Raw genomic sequence first — 6,580 nt, forward strand, 5'->3', positions numbered from 1 at the left:
ATCATCCCTGCTGCTGGCCCGTCACAGATGTGCTCCTTGATAATCTTCTCAAAGAGCTTCCCCAGGATTGAAGTAAGACTAACGGGCCTATAGTTGCCCGGGTCCTCCCTCTTCCCTTTTTTAAAGATGGGAACCACATTGGCCCTCTTCCAGTCGTCCAGCACCTGGCCAGAGCACCACGAGCGCTTGTAAAGCCGTGCCAGGGGCCCCACAATAACCCCTGCCAATTCCCTCAACATCCTGGGGTGGAGACCATCTGGACCTGCTGATTTGAACACATCCAGCCCCTCCAGAAGTTCTCTAACTCGGTCCTCCCTGATCCTAGGCCTGGCAGAGTTTCTCCTGTGTCTGTTCTGAATCTCGGTAGGGGGAGTCCCGGTCCCTGCACAAGAAAATGGAGGCAAAGAAATTGTTAAAGAGGTCTGCTTTCTCCTCTGGTGCAACCACCAGATTGCCAAGCATATCCTGCAGGGGCCCCACATTACCCAGGGCCGCCTTCATTCTCCCTGTGTATTTAAAAAAGAACTTTTTGTTATCCTTGATGCTAACCCTAGTTCCGTATCAGCCCTAGCTTTCCTAACAGCCCCCCTACAGACCCGAGTGGTGGAGGTATACTCCTCTTTGGTGATAGCCCCTCCCTTCCACTGGGTGTACGCCTCCTTTTTGGCAATCAGGCATTCACGAATGCCCTTGGTGAGCCAGGGGGTCTTTGGGGCACTATTGCCCCCTTTGCTTCTTGTTGGGATTGTCACCCCTTGGGCTCTGAGTATTGTCTCCTTAAGGAACAACCACTCATCCTGGGCACCCAATTCCCCTACTCTCCAGGACCCTAGTGCCTCCCCCACTAATCTCCTTAGCTCATTGAAGTTGGCCCTCTTAAATTTTAAGGCTACTGCCTTGCTGAAGGCCCTTGACACCCTTTACAGGATGGTGAATTCCAGCAAGTGATGATCGCTATCACCCAGGTGGTTGAGGACCTGGAGTCCCTTCACCAGGTCGTCGCCTGTGGCCAGGCCCAGGTCCAGCAGGGTATTCCCCCGGTAGGACTGTGAACCTCCTGGGCTAGACAGAGGTCCTGTATCTCAGCCAGGAACCTCCGTGAGCAGTCAGACGTGGCTGACTGCTCCTCCCAGCAGATGTCTGGGTAATTTAGATCACGCATGATGACTACCTACATCCCTTGCCTTAAGTGCCTCCGCAAGCTGACCCAAGAATTCGCGGTCCAGCTCTTCCCCTTGGGATGGTAGGCCCACTTATAGACAGCATTGGCAGTAGGTGGTGCTACATCAGAACTATAGATAGATGAAAGATCAGACCAAGAGCTCATGGTACTATATGGAAGAGCATTTAAAAATTACTATGCTCAAGATATCTTTTTACTTTTAGGTTTTGATATTCAAAAGGGGGCTTAAGAGGTTATATGACCAACCTTCACTGGAATTCATTGGGAGAGGGTTTTTTAACTCTGTTAGGCACCTTTCAGAGAATGACATTTACTTCTATTTCCCAGGCAGTTTTTTTTTAATAACAACTGTAATTTCATTAAAAGTAAAGTTAAGACAAGCCAGGATATTGGAGTGTTTCTTAGGCAGATGGAAATCACAAAACCAACCATGTGCAGAAACAGCCAATCACTGACACATTTTTGTGGCTTGTTGCTCTTTTACAAACAGGAAAAACGTCCTGTGTTATGATTAGATGTGTTAAAGCCATCAAACTTGTACTGTTCACGTCTTCAGAAGCTAATGATACCAATGATATGCTAATATGAAAAGTTAATGTAGTTGATTTCAAATGACACATTAAAATTAGGTTTGAGGAATACACCTGTTATGCCCCTGTTCCATATTTTGTGGGGGTTTTTTTATATTTTCTATTAAATAAATAGAATATATAGTGTATATTATATATACACTTCATATATATTTTTATTAAAAAATCCTTTTCACTCCCATTTTGCTATGTGCCATAGCCCCACAAACAGTAAGGTAAACTGACAGACAGACCATCATAGGGAAGTTGACAATACACAAAGGATCTTTTTTCACCTTTCCTAGCTAAGTGACACTTAGATAGTCACCTAAGTCCAGTTTTTGGCACTGACAAAGATGTTAGGCTTCACTTCTGCCTGTATAGTTACTCTTGCTTTGGGCTCCCTGGTGGTCAACAAGGTTCTGGGTTGAAACTGAATCTCCTGAGTACATGTTCGTATCAGTTCCAAAGTTTTAGTTGGAATAAGACTATGATTAGCAAGCTTTTCCTAGAGGAGGGGTGGCCCTCTTACACCAACAGCTTAGTGGTTGGGGCAGTGGCCCAGGAAATGGGGCATCTGGTTTCTAGGCCTCTTCACTGCATTTCATACTTCCCAGCAAAGGATCCTAAATACCATGTCATAGACCAAATAATGTCCAGAGTGGCTTCTGGCCTTCTTCTTCTTTAAGCTAGCCCTCTGGACAGCCAGGAGAAGAAGAGATGTAGAAGAACCAAAAGAAAAACAAGCCGGAGAAAGTGGGGCTTACTGAGGTGCATGCTCCCTTGGCAGGAAGAAGGCCTGGGGTTTTCATCCCCGCTCCCCAATGACTTTTCTGCACCTTGCATTTAATATCCATTAGATAAATTGGGATAAAGCAGCAGTGGGGTAGGTATTTGCCACCTTTGGAGGCAGAGGCTGGAACCAGAACCCAGCTCTCCCTTCTTTGCCGGGAAGAGTCCGCCTTAGTAAGCCATGCTTACTCTGGCTTGCTTTCTACCCCTAGCCCTTCCTGGTTGTCCAGTGGGTCAGCTTCAACAAGAGACTGGAAGGGCACTAGGAAACACCTAACCCATGGCATGGTGGTTATAGGACTTGCCTGGGAAGCAGGAGATGCATGTTTATAATCTTTGTGTGAATGGGGCCCAGAACCTGAGTATCTTGTTCCCTGAGGAAGTACCCTAAACATTATGCTGCAAGGGTAGAGGGCAGTTCACCCTCTTCCTTCATATCTAAGCAATCCCATTCTGAGGTGGAAATCAAACCTAAAAGCTATCCAGGTGCCAAAAATCCTATTTACATGGCTGCGTAAGTGCTGCTTAAGCAAGTCAAGAGTTTGGCCCAAAATATTGTCAAGAACGAAGTGCAAATCAAAATAAGAATGTTTTGATTTTTACTTTTTTTTGTTTCTTAAATGCAACTTGTAACGTTAGTAGGTAAAATATTTTTAATGGGATTTTTAAATTCATATTGCTCAGTTAATGTTTGGAATAATTTTACCAGTCAGCCTGTGCAAATGTTTAAGTCATTGTGGATTTGCAGAGTTGTGTGAAAACTATTATTTACTGTGCAGGAGGAAAATAGCTTAAAAAAATCTGAGGATCATTTCCATTTTAGATCAGTACAAATTTTTTTTAAAAAGCATCATCTTGTAAACTTTTGCATTTCAAGGCCATAATTAAGAAGTTCTAAATAGCATAAAATGAAGCACTGATTAGAAGTTTGAAACAGAATATTTTGTATACATTTCTGCCGTCAGAAAGAAATCCACAATTTTAAAATGAATTTTCTATACAGGTAGGCAGAATTTGTCTTTCAGAATATATTTACAGTCTGTATGTTGACATGTTATTTCAGCAAAGAAACAGTTTGATTCTCCATCAAAACAATACAGGTTTTGTCTTCAGTTGGTATGGTCTGTTTAAGCCTTTTAATCATGTCCAGGGATGGTGAAACTTACAGAAGTCCATATATCTGCTTCATATACAAATTAGATACATTAAAAAAATTGTGTTTCAATAAAACAACTCCTTTGTCCTTGACAAAGAGAGGTCAAAAATAAATACGTAGCTTCTGAGCAGATCTTGGCTCCCTGATCCTCAAAAAATAAAACATTTTGTTCTTACCACTGTGATATTTCAAAGTTTTATTGGAGCACAGCTTCAGGATTCTTCAAATAGTACTTGTTAGGTATCTAGACTACTAAAGACCATTCTTAGGGCCCCTTTGAGAATGCTAATTTTATGGGTTATGGAGTGCCACTAACTTCAAAGCATTGCTATTGAAATTGATGTTTTTAAGCCTTCAAGAAAAGCAGCTGACTCTTCTGTACACAGCAAGTAAAACCTCTGGCGACTTAGTAAAGTAATAATTTATCTCCTGTTAAAGACACATTGTCCAATAAATGTTTCTTGTGCCCAACTTCTTTTTCTTCTTGGTGTATTAGTAGCAGTAAAAAGTGCATTTACACAGTGGTAGAAAAAATGGGCAGTAACTGGTCAGAAGTACCTGTGTGCAATGCATATATCGCTGCACAACTCCAGTCCCAAACTGCTTAGCTACCATTATATCAATATGAGTATGACAGGACAGAAAATAGCTCTGACTCTTCCCTGTGCTTAGTTGCCATAAGCTAAACAGTGTTGGATCCCTGCGGTGTAGTTTGTGAGACTTTAAGTGTAAAGATTCACAGATCTTTTGTAGAACCCTCACTTGCTAGTTCCCTCTGTTACTTTGTATCCATTTAATTTTTGTTTTTCATTTTGAATAATTTGAAATAATGACTGATATAAGGACTTTAGCTCTAGGAATTAATTCCATGCTGGAGATAAGCACCAAGGCCTTAATCCTGCAAAAGCCTGCAATACACTGTGTTAAGCTCTGCAGTTGATCCAAACCCATATTACTTCAGGCTTGAAAGCTGTGTGTTTTGTACATGTGTTTTTAGGATTGAGGACTTCCTGTCCTCTTCAGCTTCACCTCATTGGACTCAGAGCAGACAAACACAGCCAGATCCCCACCAGTGGCACCCTACATTTATGCACATACAAACACATGAGCACATCTACCTGTTCCTGTCAGTTTGTCCAATTTAGGCAGGCAGTTTTACAATCTGATCTACAGAATTTAATGCAACTTTAGCAAAACAAGTTTACAGTTTTGTAAAATAATTCTATTTGCATTTTCAAATTTTATATCAAGGGTTTTTTTCTCCCCTCTGCAACAGCAAATTCCTGTTGGAGTTGCATAATTTTTTTATCTTCTAAAAGAATCAGAACAGCTTTTTTTGAAATAGTTCACATGCTGCAAATTACTTTGAGGTCTCACAGTAATTATTAACCATTTCACAGATAGAAAAGGAAAACTAAGAACTAAGGGTTATGTTTATTGTTTAAGAAGTATTCCCAATTTTCCACCATTATGTAATTTAAATATTTTAATGTGTATAACTAATGTGTAATAGGGCTAGAATTGTGCAATCTAGGACATATCATTAATAAAGTCTGAAATAAAATGCACTTTGGGATTGGTGAAAACACTTGGGGCTACTTTCCAAGGAGGTACATTCCAATTTTGGCATGTAACACAGTTTTGCTCTCAACTTCCACAAAAACCAAATGGGATTTTAATGCCTAACTCTCTGAAACTCTTTGGAAAATCCCAGTGTTCAGTTACGCTTGCAATTAAATGCAACTCTGATAAGCTATCTTTTTCCCTTGTGCATCACAATGCACTCAGTGAACAATAAGCAGAACTGTCCTGAAGATCACCTGCATATATGGTTCTACCATCCTTTCAAACAAAATTACTACCCTGGTGTCATCTGCATTACGTATTTTAGAGGAGTATTTTGTCCTTGGTCTCCAAGCTGAATGTACAGAAAAACGTTTCTTAAAGGACTGTTTGGATAATTTTTCTCTGAGGTTAACCCTTTATAAATCAAAGACTTAGAAAATACAGTTTTGTCTTTAAACCCATTGTATCCCATTGAAAAAAAGTGTTGTGTTTTTTGAGGCTCATGTTTTGCTTTTAACCCACAATGAAAGTCCCATTAATTTCTCTGGGAGTTCCACCACAGATTGAAGCCAAGACTCACAGAAGGGAGTAGGGATGTTGGGCCCTTCAGTTTTCAAGTATCAGACTTAAGACATCTCAGAAAAAATGATATTCAGAGGGTAGATACCCAATATTTTCTGCAAATCAACACCCTTAAAAGTAGATACCCAGCATTTTCTGCAAATCAACACCCTTAAAAGTGTCTTCAAGTTGGCCCTCAAACACAGAGATATCCAGAAACGTTAGTCACTTTTGAAAATCTTGGCTTGATTGCATAGCATGACCTTACTTCTCTAGCCATTGGGAAAAATACCATTTTTGCAGCAGCTCCAAAACAGCTGTATACTCACCTGTTAACCTTTAAATAGTCTAGTCAGAACTGTTCCGGCATCCAAACTAAGGACACGTTGCGAAATAAGGGAAGTACAGAGTAGCTAGCAAAACACCTTAACATTCACAGCTTTGCAGAGACCAAGAAAGCAGGTGCACTTTAGCCTGTGAACACAGCAGTATCGCCAAGACTGTGAAACATTTCTACGAGAAGTATTTCTTCTCAGCATCTATAGTTAGCACAGCAAACGCACATGGTGAAATCCTGCCCCTGTGACATCAATAACAAAACTCCTTTTGACTTCCATAGGGCTGTCAGTAATACCTTGCCTGTCCTTTGGTGCCAGGGCTAGCAAGGGGCTGAGAGCACATCAGAGGAAATGCTTGGCAGGATGCTCCCCCCTTAAATTCTGAGCCATGCCATCTGTGGGGAATTGTTATCAG

The 6,580-nt window shown here is 41.2% G+C and overlaps 1 protein-coding gene across 7 annotated transcripts in view; it reads left to right on the top strand.

Annotated features, from left to right (window-relative positions):
- Positions 1-6,580, top strand: part of EPHA5 (EPH receptor A5) — a 369,106-nt gene that overhangs the window by 193,944 nt on the left and 168,582 nt on the right. The gene's annotated exons all lie outside the window — the stretch shown is intronic.

This window comes from Gavialis gangeticus, unplaced genomic scaffold, assembly GCF_001723915.1.
Source record: "Gavialis gangeticus isolate Ggan-Ray unplaced genomic scaffold, GavGan_comp1, whole genome shotgun sequence".
NCBI classification, from domain to species: Eukaryota; Metazoa; Chordata; order Crocodylia; family Gavialidae; genus Gavialis; species Gavialis gangeticus.